The 12,666-nt window shown below is 42.6% G+C and overlaps 3 long non-coding RNA genes across 16 annotated transcripts; all 3 read right to left on the bottom strand.

The window, feature by feature from the left end:
- Positions 1-5,217: 5,217 nt before the first annotated feature.
- Positions 5,218-9,752, bottom strand: LOC127303078 (uncharacterized). Of its 14 annotated transcripts, none has more exons than XR_011750093.1 (12): positions 9,641-9,746; positions 9,415-9,573; positions 8,943-9,025; positions 8,709-8,796; positions 8,494-8,545; positions 8,183-8,307; positions 7,929-8,112; positions 7,785-7,848; positions 7,123-7,158; positions 6,985-7,048; positions 6,721-6,907; positions 5,218-5,539 (listed from the first exon to the last, which is right to left on the bottom strand). It is a non-coding gene; the product is annotated as an uncharacterized lncRNA (long non-coding RNA). The 14 variants fall into 14 exon arrangements; XR_011750092.1 differs by having other exon boundaries at positions 5,218-5,718; XR_011750090.1 differs by having other exon boundaries at positions 5,218-6,907; positions 9,682-9,752.
- Positions 9,753-10,524: 772 nt separating this feature from the next.
- Positions 10,525-11,673, bottom strand: LOC139834322 (uncharacterized). Its single transcript, XR_011750104.1, has 4 exons — positions 11,293-11,673; positions 11,059-11,146; positions 10,843-10,894; positions 10,525-10,656 (listed from the first exon to the last, which is right to left on the bottom strand). It is a non-coding gene; the product is annotated as an uncharacterized lncRNA (long non-coding RNA).
- An 88-nt stretch (positions 11,674-11,761) lies between these two features.
- On the bottom strand, positions 11,762-12,316 carry LOC139834321 (uncharacterized). Its single transcript, XR_011750103.1, has 3 exons — positions 12,164-12,316; positions 11,991-12,100; positions 11,762-11,923 (listed from the first exon to the last, which is right to left on the bottom strand). It is a non-coding gene; the product is annotated as an uncharacterized lncRNA (long non-coding RNA).
- Between the last annotated feature and the right edge of the window lie 350 nt (positions 12,317-12,666).

The raw sequence follows: 12,666 nt of genomic DNA on the forward strand, positions 1-12,666 counted from the left end.
ACCTTGTTATTAATAACATCCAATGTTCATGATTATGAAACTAATCATCCATTAATCAACAAGCTAGTTAATAGGCATACTAGGGACTCTTTGTTGTTTACATATCACACATGTACCAATGTTTCGGTTAATACAATTATAGCATGGTATATAAACATTTATCATAAACATAAAGATATATAATAACCACTTTTATTATTGCCTCTTGGGCATATCTCCAACACCAAGCCCTGTGCAGTTCCCAGGTTGACCGTTTGTCTTCACTGGGAGGCCAAGCTCATGGGGAGAGGTGCCTATACTAGAGTATGTAAGTGAAAGGTTATGGTTGGTAGTCCGCACACGGAGTGTGGTAAATCAGGGCCAGTTAACCCTGACGGATTATTGCAAATGTTGTGGCACAAGTGTACGACCTCTGCAGAGTGTAAAACTATTCGAATAGCCGTGTCCACGGTTATGGACGGTTGGAAAGGCCATACTGTTCCGTCATCAGACCATTTTCAAAACGGTGACATATGACTTGTGACTTGAACTTGAAAGGTGAAAGGTGAATTTGACTTGAATCACAACAGAGTTGTGGGAATGACACTAATGTTCCCACTTGAGTTAGTTAGCAAATGAAGAGGTTTTTACTAAATATTTGTGAACTAAAATTGGTTTTATGCAAATAAACTTAGAGCTTAGCACCCCCTTACTAAAACTGATAAGTACTTACATTAGTATTAGTTTGTGAGTACTTTAAAAGTACTCATGGCTTTGTCCCTGGCTATTCAAATGGCCAGACTTTGAAGGTGAACAGCAGTACGAGGAAGATGGACAGCAGGACGTCTACGACAACTAGGACTGCTCCTGACGTCAAGCATTGGCATGTGGATTAGATAGCCACTACTACTTCGTTTCCGCTATTTGTGATGTTCGTTGATCAATAGATCAACTACTATTGTAATATTGGATCATGTGATCTACCTTTGTAAGACGATTATGTGTTGTAATAAATGATGACTCTATGATATTCAACTATTATGTCTCGCAACAACAATATTCCTGAGATTACGATGTATGACATAATAGGCATCTGGACTTAAAAATCCGGGTGTTGACACTCCTCAGGTTTAGAGAAGGAAGAAACCTGAGCCCCAGGCCACTTCCGCCAGCGCATATTGTTCCTAGTTGGAATAGCATTTCTAAACACCTGCCACATAAAGCTTTGGATCTTCAACGGGAGTTTAGGTTTCCAAATTAACCTATTGTAAGAGTCACTAAGATCTTTTTCCAAAAAAAACAATTTTTTAATTTAAACAAATCAATTTTATACATTTTTCGGTCTCAACATTTTTCAAATTTATATTTTTAAATTTTGAACATTTTTGTAAATTTCAACATTTTTCAAAGTTTCAAAAAATATGCTTTGTCTTGAATGGGTTTCGAACAAAGGACATCACCGTTAGAAAAGTAGCAGATACCAGTTGCTCTACAAGTTATGTGTTAAATTCTTACACATGCGCACTAATTAACATGATCTAGAGCGGCGTCATAATGGGTCGGCCCATTCTGGGAGAACGCACGGGCAATCCCTATCTATACACTGCTCGTTGCGGCATGCACGCACGTCGGCACCACGTACTACGTGTTTACGTTAGCTCCATTTTAGTGGACCTGGCCCAGTGTACACCTTTATTACCTTAACTAGATGACACCCTGCGCATTGCTGCGGATATTTGTAGCTCGAATTTTGAAATCAAAACATGTGATTTTGGCTTGCTTGATGGAAGTGATAGGATCACAACGCTTGTGAAGCTCAAATATTATAGCTGATAGAAAAGTAACTACTAATTTTGAATTTTTATTTGCTTCATCTACATTTGAATTCAATTTGGTCCCATTGAACAGTTATGCTTGCGTTTTTGCTCGAACTAACACAAACTCAGATGTGCTGAAACTGATAAAGCTGGGTCATGACAAAGGTTTAGAAGAATAGGAAGGCACCATCAATTCATCATCAAATTCTTGCAAAACAAATGGAGAAATATCTTGAAATAAAAGATAAACTAAGAAGAATTGCACATATAACTTTATGAGAAAAGAGGGGTATTTACTACTCCCTGCCAACCAATTATACATCATATACATATTGCCATGTTAAATAACAGAGTGTAGAAATTCACTGTAGCCACAACTATGTGATTTGATACCAAAATAGGCTAAGTAATAAACATACGTAGAATCATAAATATATGGAAGCATCAAATTTCTTCTAAACTTTCATCAATACAAACTATATGTTACAATGGATTACCTGCGACCAGCAACATTATTTTCCTAAAGAAATCCCCATTGTTATATGTCTACACGGTGGATATGACATGAAAGGAAAATCTACTACGATGATACTGTATAAGACCTCTCACGAAGCCATGTAACTTTATATCAGGGTACATGGAAATTATGGCAAGAAAGCTACAGATTTTGTATGCACCACACGGAGAAGCCAAAATCAATATATCATTCATGTCTGACAAAAAATGGCAAATCGTAGAAAACGCTACATAATATCTTTTCTCTCATCTTTTGTTTCTGAACCCTCGAGTATTCTCGTCCGTACGTGGAAGACAACAAACCTGCGGGGTGAGGGAAAAATAAAACACACACACAACGGAAGAACATGTGAAGCAGATGTAACAATAAAACAGATTATCAAAACGTCACCTTTTTTTTGCGAGAGTGAACTGAAGTCATATGTGGTTCCCGCCGGCTATTTGACAATATCTAAGGCATATGTGGAGAACTGAAGTTATGTACATGCACAGCACATGAAAAAACCGGATCACTTGGATAAGACATACGAGACGTAGCTAGGTACTCGTAATTGTTAGTAGTGATAAAAAAAGGAAAGAAAATACTGTAGAAAAGTCTAGTTCATAAGAAAATGGAGAAAATCATGTGGATCCCAATATATAGGTAAAGGCCACCAAAGGGGACGGCGGAGAGCAACACGCCGATGAAGAAAGAGTCGGCAAAGCGCGGTCATAACCACGTGAAGGGACCACGAAAGTCGATGTAGAGCGGCAGGCCGACATAGACGAAGTCGGCGAAGCGCGAGCAGAGCCGCGTGAAGAGGCCGCGAAAGTCGATGTAGAGCGACAGGCCGACATAGAGGAAGTCGGCAAAGCGCGGGCAGAGCCGCGTGAAGAGGCCGCAAAAATCGATGTAGAGCGGCAGGCCGACATAGACGAAGTCGGCGAAGCGCGGGCAGAGTCGCGTGAAGATGCCGCAAAAGTCGATGTAGAGCGGCAGGCCGAGGGAGACAAAATCGGCGAAGCACGGCTAGAGCCGCGGGAAGAGGCCGCGAAAGTCAACGAAGAATAGCTAGCAGTCATGCACGAAGGCAGCGGACAAATACCAAGTACCGAAGGTGGGCCCAAAGAAGGGACGGGATCAGCGGAAGACATAGCTTTTTTTTTCTTTTTTTTCAGCTAGAAGTCAACTCACGGCCAAGGAAATCAATCAGATCTACACACGGGCAAGGGAGATCGGCAGCCTGGGAAACGCGGAACAGCACGCGGCCAAGGAGCAGCACGCGGCGGGAGCAGACTGGTAATCGGGCCGGGAGCAAGCGTAGCACGGCGGCCTGGAGCAGCACGCGGCGCGCGGGCTGACCACGCGCAGATCGGTAGGGAGCAGGGAGCGCCACACGCAGATCGGCAGGGAGGCCGGCGGCGCGGGAGCAGGCAGGGCGACACGCGCGGGAGGAATCGGCCGGGCGGAATCGGCCAGGAGAGATTGGAGCAGACGAATCGGGCGACGGACTGGAGGTTGAACAAGCAACGTCGGCCGAGAAACTAGAGGATCAATATTTGCTCTGATACCATGTTAAGCTTCATGCACTAGCCACTTGAACCAAAAGTCCGAACTGATGGAAAGGGCTAGGCAATCCACATATACACTTCACAACACTCCCACTCGCGTGTGACGGGAGAAGAGAAAGTCAACACGTGAAAGAAGAAGAGCACACCGAAACAGCGGTGGCTAAAGAGGAGGGCAACCGCAATTTTTAGGCTTAATTGCGAAAACCATGTGAAAGCCAGGATTTGAACTCAAGACCTGGGGCTCTGATAGTCTAGTTCATAAGAAAATGGAGAAAATCATGTGGATCCCAATATATAGGTAATTAGGAGGAAAAGAAAAGCTGCAGATTTTACCTACTGCAGGATCACCAGCAACAGATCTGGCGCAACAACGCCCAGAATCACTAAACCTACACTGATCCAAGAGCAGAGAAGCAGTATCAACATATGAAAATCACAGCAGCCCGATCACTGGAGAGCTATCATAGCAGATTGATTCCTGATACATACAGCCGTATAGAACAAAACTCGCTTCGGATTATGCAAATTAACCATAAACCTCATAAAATGAACAAAGCGAGTTCTGAACTTCTGATACGTGCTGACTGCAAATAGCTAGAAACAAAGACTAATGCCCGTTCAACCTGTGAATAAAAGGGCAAAAGAAGAGATGTATATTAGAATGTATGAGGGAAATGCTAAACAGAAAAAATACGGATGATGATGGACGAAGCAGTGCCGAAGCAGAAGGGATGAGGACGGATGGCACCGACGGCCGTATTGTATGAAAACTAAGAAGCACATCCTGCAGTAAATATAAAATATAACTATCTCATGGATAAATCTTCACAACCAGAATACTGCACCACAATCTTTGCTGAACTTTTAGCCTTGGCCGGTGGCCCATGGGTACCCACCTGGTTTTAGACCAACGACAGTGCATGCGGAAATCATCATGGGTTGGGAGCAGCTGAGCAGATAGATAAAGATTGAGGAGCACATGCACATATGGCCTATGGGTGAATGGACGTGCAAGTGAGGAAGAGGAAGATGTATGTTCAATTTGATCTACGGGGATGCTGCTGCTTCTCGAGTATATGTGCGTCAATTTGATGGCTTGCGATGGGCGTGGGCAATCATAAAAGCGGGCGACGCGATCCTTCAAATAGGCGCGGAAGAATTTCAGAGGTCACCCGTTACTACATGACCGAAGCAGGAAGATGACGGGGCTGTGGGTGGAATCGTACATTATTCAATAGCTTGCCGCGCTTGAGTACCCGAACAAATTTCTTTCGTATTTTCCCAGCAATGATGATTGATGAACAATCTGTTGAATCAGCCAGTTTCAGCATTTGTTGCAAGGAGGTATTATGAGCACTAGATGACCTGTTGCGCTATCGCGCAAATGGCATTATCAAGTAAGAATTTAAACCATAGGATCAGCTTATTATAGGATCAGAGCAGAGCTCTGCCCCTCCCGCCGCCGCTGCCACCGCTATGGTAAAAGAAGGGCCGCTGGGTTGGCTGAGCTCCATTAGAATCCGATGGCATGCACTGGAGAAAATGTCCTCGACAGCCCCTTTGCCCTCCTTTGGCTACTACCTCTGACCCATTCGATGGTTTCTTCCGCCTCTCGTATGTCTTCCTCTTCCTCTTCCGAGCCCTTGGACCCACCCAACATCCTTGCTACTATGGGTCTGGATTGAACATATATTAAGCAAACTAAAGAACATTTATTTGATACAACCAAAGGAAATACTAAATAGAATAGCAAACATTTATCAAGCAAAGTAACAGAACAGATGTCGATTTTATACATATACATTCAACCATTTTTCTTACTCAGTGAATAGTAGTGGAAGGCATATAAGCAAATCTGACGAACATGGAAAGGGAAGGCAACGAATCAATCATAATTCAAATTTGAAATGGTAGAAAAAACAAAACTGCAGGTAATTTTCTAACTAAATAAAATGCTCAAAATTTATGTCAACGGTTTTAAAAATAAAAATATGGAGCATAATGTGATCATAATTTTTTTAGAGCGCTAAACTGTAAATACCGAGCATAGTGTATCATAACAGATAGTGAACAAACCAGTTTCCAGGCTCTTAATAATCAAGTAAAAAAACATGGGAAATCACCTAACAGTAAAGAGGCATAGTGACCATATGTGCAATAATTAACCGAAACATATGGGTGCTAAAAACCTAGGTATCTCAAACAGTCAGAAACTGAAACATATGACCACCTAAAATAACTATACAAGGAATTGGTTGCCTATCCTCAGCTGAGATGAGTGAATTCACATATGTTGTTCTAAACTACTCGTCAATGGTTAAACTGTTCTTCCTTGAGGCTGATGATGAAAACCCATAGTTAACCCTATGAGCTTAAAAAAGCAAAAGTCCATACATATATAAATAGGAAGAAAACATTACACAAGCAAAGTTAATTAGCATGACCAGCTGAAAACCATCTTACAAAATGAAAGCCAAGTCTTAGGCACATGGCAGATGTTTCTCATTAGGGTATTACTTTGATCAGATATGTTTCTAATTAGGTCAATCATTGTACCAGGCTAAGTTATTTCTTATTAGGCATTGTATTCTATGAAACAAGGCAGTACAAAAAATACTAACATGGGTCCTTATATTCATAGATGATTTGATACTTGAAAATAACTAAGGAGCAAAGAATATTTATATATTGGTCATAAATATGCACAACTATATAAATATTGCATGCGGTAATTTCTGTTCTAGTATAAAAAAATGCAGCATTTTTTTTAGAGAACACACATAATAAAACTATGGTAATTTATGTTCTGGCACATAAAATCAATAAATTATAATATATGTTTGCAGAGCCTAAACACCTTATCACCCTTGTCGTCATGGCACCTCAACATCGACGCAGATTCCAAGCATCAATGAAATATGTCTTCATGCTGCTCACATCCTCATCTCCCTTCCTACATCTCTCCATACAAACAACCTTCTGCCTCCGAACATTCATATCGCTGATCTGTCCGTGCAGTATCACGAGGGAGAGAAATATCTTAGCTGTAAACAATGTTCATTAGCATGTCAAGTCCAACACCCAATTTACAAAGTTCTAAAAACTACAGTATGAGACTTACCATAAAATTCCCCCATGGTCACTTTCCTTTTGTGACCAGTCACGTCCTCTCACCTAAGCTAGAACTGAGAATACATTAAGGAGAACATCATAAATATATATAGAAACGAAGCAAAAAAGATTAACACCCAGTACATGCCTTTCATCAAATATGCATAGAACTCGCCCTCAGGTCCTGTTCGCATTCATCAAACAAAAAAGCTGATGAGAATTGTTGCACCAAGGGAAATAACAACCAATATAAAAGCCAGGTCAAAGTAGTAACACAATGAGCCGTAATAATATACTTTAGTTTAGGAATAAAGCCAGTTCTGATAATTGTTTTATCAAAACAGAATGCACTAAGAACCTGAATAGAATAAAGCTCATCTCCTTTCTACGGGCAGCCAGTAATTTAACCCTTGAACATTAATTAAAGTAGCACATCTGTTCTAGATTTACTCTGGTATAAGCTTGTTTACCTATCTTGTAGAACTGGATACATACTCACACATATATACAACAAGTTCCTCTTTTCCTAGCTGTACTGACCAAAACCTGAGTCTAAACAGTATTGTTCATGATCTAAATTGTGTCGCTACTCATATAGAAAAACCATAATTTATTCAACTCCTCTGACCAAGTCTCATCATTTATTGCGTATATCACCTTTCTCTCAAAGTCCCACATGAACATGACACTACCTGCTGCCACTGTATGATGACATTAAAACTGAAATTGTGTGTGTTCATATGCCCAGAATCAAGAACAACATGAACAAAACGTCCTTGAACACGCAATAAAAATTGGAACTTGAACTACCTATCTGTCTCTCACTCTCTCTCGAACACATTCACATGTTGTCCTCCCCTGAGCGGTCGTTCTCCTGGAGCATTTATATAAATATTTAGTGCTCGCAAAAAGATCTTGCACTGCAACCTAATCAAGTAAGAAATGAATTGATACCTGAGAAATACACATCCCAAAGCTTCATAGTCATTCAGACCATCTCGTCGAGGCTTGCCAGAGGAGATCGGCATGGGGACTCTAGAGCTAGAAGCAAGCCTCTGCACCAGGGAACAATCGTATTGGCGTTGTCAGTCTAGCATTTTGCCACGCAAGCATGGTCCTACTACTCCTTTCACAGAAGCTGCATGAAGAAGGGGTCATCAGTTCACACACACACGCAGAAATACAGACAGATAGAGAGGGACATTAACCTGTAGATCAACAACACCGTCAAGGTTCAGAACCAAACACTCATTCTCGGAGCCGACATGTCGGAACAGATCCGGCTGGAGATGAAGACGATGATGACGGCTGCTCTATTGGCCTCCAGGGAAATCTTCATAGACAAAAAGAAAAGAACTCATTTGAAGCACACCAAGTGTAGGCAACAACTTCTATATACATAAAAGATACAATTTCTTAACAATGGAGTCAAAATTTAGATCTTATAAATCCATGGTGGACATTACAAACACCAAGAATCTCGTTGGCATGAACAAACTAATAACCTTTTGTTTCTAACCTGTAGAAACACATGCTAAGAGTTTGCCACCTTTTTGTTAACCTCTGCAAGACTGTACTTGTGCTCAAGTGGATACTCATTATGAACAGCTGAAGATGAATTAATGCGTACAGTGAAAACTTGACCTTACCTAGTACAATCACAGATACAAAAGTATGAAGGCTGCAATAAAAAAGAGGCTCCGTAAAAAAAGGATGAAGAGCAACAATACTCACCTCATCCTAGATTTAAGATTTATAGACTGACAGATCACTTGCTTGGATACATTGTTGGCTGGCGGGCACCTTGTGAGGATCCATGGCGCTGCAGGGAGATAATTTAGTGACGGATAGGTTGGGCCCATGAATCAAACAACATGAACTACATAATGATATGTTGATCAAGTCAGCACAGTGGGTCCCCAAGATGACTTTGAACAGGCAAAATAAGAAATGAACTACAGAAAATACCTCTAGAATCTGCAGCATGTGCCATGTCGATCATTTGAGGAAATATCAGAGGAACCAACAAATGGTAACTCGCAAAGTTATGCCTGAAAAAAAGAAAGTTCGAAATAAGCAGAACAAATGAGATAAATAACTACCTAATCTAGAACTACTTATTTTGAACTGATAAAATTCCCAGTAAGCAAAACTTCAAAAATTAATAGATGATTTCTTGTTAATGAGATAGGGTAGAACATATGCCTATATGCAATCTCTTCTTTTTTGCATGTGCATTTTAGAGAGAGGTCAGTTCTAGCCGGTGCTATTCTTATATTCAAAAAGAAAGATTGTATCTACATATGTAAACTATGCTCAATTGTTTTGAGCACATGGATACTATTTATATGACAATGGATCTGCAGTGAGATTCAATGCATAGAAAGGCACATAATAAACTGACTGGAATGCAGATATGGGGATTAAGATGAATTCATACCTACGGCAGCCCAAGCACAGATAGCTGCCAGTCCGCGTACATAAGCTCATATTCATCCCCCATTCCTCCTCATCACATCGACCCTCCGCCACTCATCAACGAACCAACTAACTGAGCCACCTCAAAGCATCAAAATGTAATTTGAAAAGAATCAGTTTCCTGGAGAAAATGACATTAAACTGAATTAGTATAACACCAGTCTGTAATTTAGCAGAATAGGATTTACCTCTAGCAACAAAGAGACAACTCTAATTCATTTTCCAGTACATCAGCATCAGGGCGAGACTATCCATTAATCATTATATGCCCCTCCAACGAGCAATCTTCTACCAACACCTAAAAATCGAGATCTAGTCAGGTTATTGGCATGCCAAGAGAGAGAGAGAGAGAGGAACGTGTCCAGCAGGCACCGCTGCAGGGTGAGGGCGCTGCTCCTCTCCCGCGCGCCCGATTCCGGCAGCACTTGGAGGAGATCTTTTCTCTCCTGCATCTCCAGCCCCAAGCAGTGATGTACGAGCTCTTCAAAGCGGCCTTGCCATGGATTCCGCCCGTCCCGCACCGGATCCGCCCGTCCAGCCGCCACCAACTCCCGCATCCAGCCGCCTCGTTGCTCGGGGCGCCCTTCCTCCGTCCACCCGCCTCCCGTGCAGCACCTCGCGTGGAGGCCCGTGTAGGAAAACAAGAGGCGGCGGCGATTGGGGAAGGAGGAGAGGGTACGAGGATTGGGGGAGGAGGGGAGAGGAGAGCAGGGGATTGGGAGAGAGTGATGATCTGGGATTGGGGAGTGATTTTCGATCTAGGTTTTCACTGCCCACCCACTGGCCTACCACGAGAAAAAGGGCGACGTGAGCCAGCCCCTCGTTGCGTCTCTCGCTGGAGGCTCCCACGCACAGGATGGCCCAGCGGTCATGTAGCCAGCAGATGAAACCAAGTAACAAAATTTATAACCGCATCCGACGGCTGTGGGTGAAAGTGGGCTGAAAATTTTACTGTTTAAGGGCCAATCAACTGCCCTGATTGATTTGCCCCTTCAGACCATCTCGTTGGCCGGGTAGCCTAGCGGCTCTTATAGATAGAATACACGCAGAAATACAGACAGATAGAGAGGGACATTAACCTGTAGATCAACAACACCGTCAAGGTTCAGAACCAAACACTCATTCTCGGAGCCGACATGTCGGAACAGATCCGGCTGGAGATGAAGACGATGATGACGGCTGCTCTATTGGCCTCCAGGGAAATCTTCATAGACAAAAAGAAAAGAACTCATTTGAAGCACACCAAGTGTAGGCAACAACTTCTATATATATAAAAGATACAATTTCTTAACAATGGAGTCAAAATTTAGATCTTATAAATCCATGGTGGACATTACAAACACCAAGAATCTCGTTGGCATGAACAAACTAATAACCTTTTGTTTCTAACCTGTAGAAACACATGCTAAGAGTTTGCCACCTTTTTGTTAACCTCTGCAAGACTGTACTTGTGCTCAAGTGGATACTCATTATGAACAGCTGAAGATGAATTAATGCGTACAGTGAAAACTTGACCTTACCTAGTACAATCACAGATACAAAAGTATGAAGGCTGCAATAAAAAAGAGGCTCCGTAGAAAAAAGGATGAAGAGCAACAATACTCACCTCATCCTAGATTTAAGATTTATAGACTGACAGATCACTTGCTTGGATACATTGTTGGCTGGCGGGCACCTTGTGAGGATCCATGGCGCTGCAGGGAGATAATTTAGTGACGGATAGGTTGGGCCCATGAATCAAACAACATGAACTACATAATGATATGTTGATCAAGTCAGCACAGTGGGTCCCCAAGATGACTTTGAACAGGCAAAATAAGAAATGAACTACAGAAAATACCTCTAGAATCTGCAGCATGTGCCATGTCGATCATTTGAGGAAATATCAGAGGAACCAACAAATGGTAACTCGCAAAGTTATGCCTGAAAAAAAGAAAGTTCGAAATAAGCAGAACAAATGAGATAAATAACTACCTAATCTAGAACTACTTATTTTGAACTGATAAAATTCCCAGTAAGCAAAACTTCAAAAATTAATAGATGATTTCTTGTTAATGAGATAGGGTAGAACATATGCCTATATGCAATCTCTTCTTTTTTGCATGTGCATTTTAGAGAGAGGTCAGTTCTAGCCGGTGCTATTCTTATATTCAAAAAGAAAGATTGTATCTACATATGTAAACTATGCTCAATTGTTTTGAGCACATGGATACTATTTATATGACAATGGATCTGCAGTGAGATTCAATGCATAGAAAGGCACATAATAAACTGACTGGAATGCAGATATGGGGATTAAGATGAATTCATACCTATGGCAGCCCAAGCACAGATAGCTGCCAGTCCGCGTACATAAGCTCATATTCATCCCCCATTCCTCCTCATCACATCGACCCTCCGCCACTCATCAACGATCCAACTAACTGAGCCACCTCAAAGCATCAAAATGTAATTTGAAAAGAATCAGTTTCCTGGAGAAAATGACATTGAACTGAATTAGTATAACACCAGTCTGTAATTTAGCAGAATAGGATTTACCTCTAGCAACAAAGAGACAACTCTAATTCATTTTCCAGTACATCAGCATCAGGGCGAGACTATCCATTAATCATTATATGCCCCTCCAACGAGCAATCTTCTACCAACACCTAAAAATCGAGATCTAGTCAGGTTATTGGCATGCCAAGAGAGAGAGAGAGAGAGAGAGGAACCTGTCCAGCAGGCACCGCTGCAGGGTGAGGGCGCTGCTCCTCTCCCGCGCGCCCGATTCCGGCAGCACTTGGAGGAGATCTTTTCTCTCCTGCATCTCCAGCCCCAAGCAGTGATGTACGAGCTCTTCAAAGCGGCCTTGCCATGGATTCCGCCCGTCCCGCACCGGATCAGCCCGTCCAGCCGCCACCAACTCCCGCATCCAGCCACCGCGTTGCTCGGGGCGCCCTTCCTCCGTCCACCCGCCTCCCGTGCAGCACCTCGCGTGGCGGCCCGTGTAGGAAAACAAGAGGCGGCGGCGATTGGGGAAGGAGGAGAGGAGACGAGGATTGGGGGAGGAGGGGAGAGGAGAGCAGGGGATTGGGAGAGAGTGATGATCTGGGATTGGGGAGTGATTTTCGATCTAGGTTTTCACTGCCCACCCACTGGCCTACCACGAGAAAAAGGGCGACGTGAGCCAGCCCCTCGTTGCGTCTCTCGCTGGAGGCTCCCACGCACAGGATGG

The sequence above is a fragment of the Lolium perenne genome, unplaced genomic scaffold (genome assembly GCF_019359855.2).
Source record: "Lolium perenne isolate Kyuss_39 unplaced genomic scaffold, Kyuss_2.0 unplaced33, whole genome shotgun sequence".
NCBI classification, from domain to species: domain Eukaryota; kingdom Viridiplantae; phylum Streptophyta; class Magnoliopsida; order Poales; family Poaceae; genus Lolium; species Lolium perenne.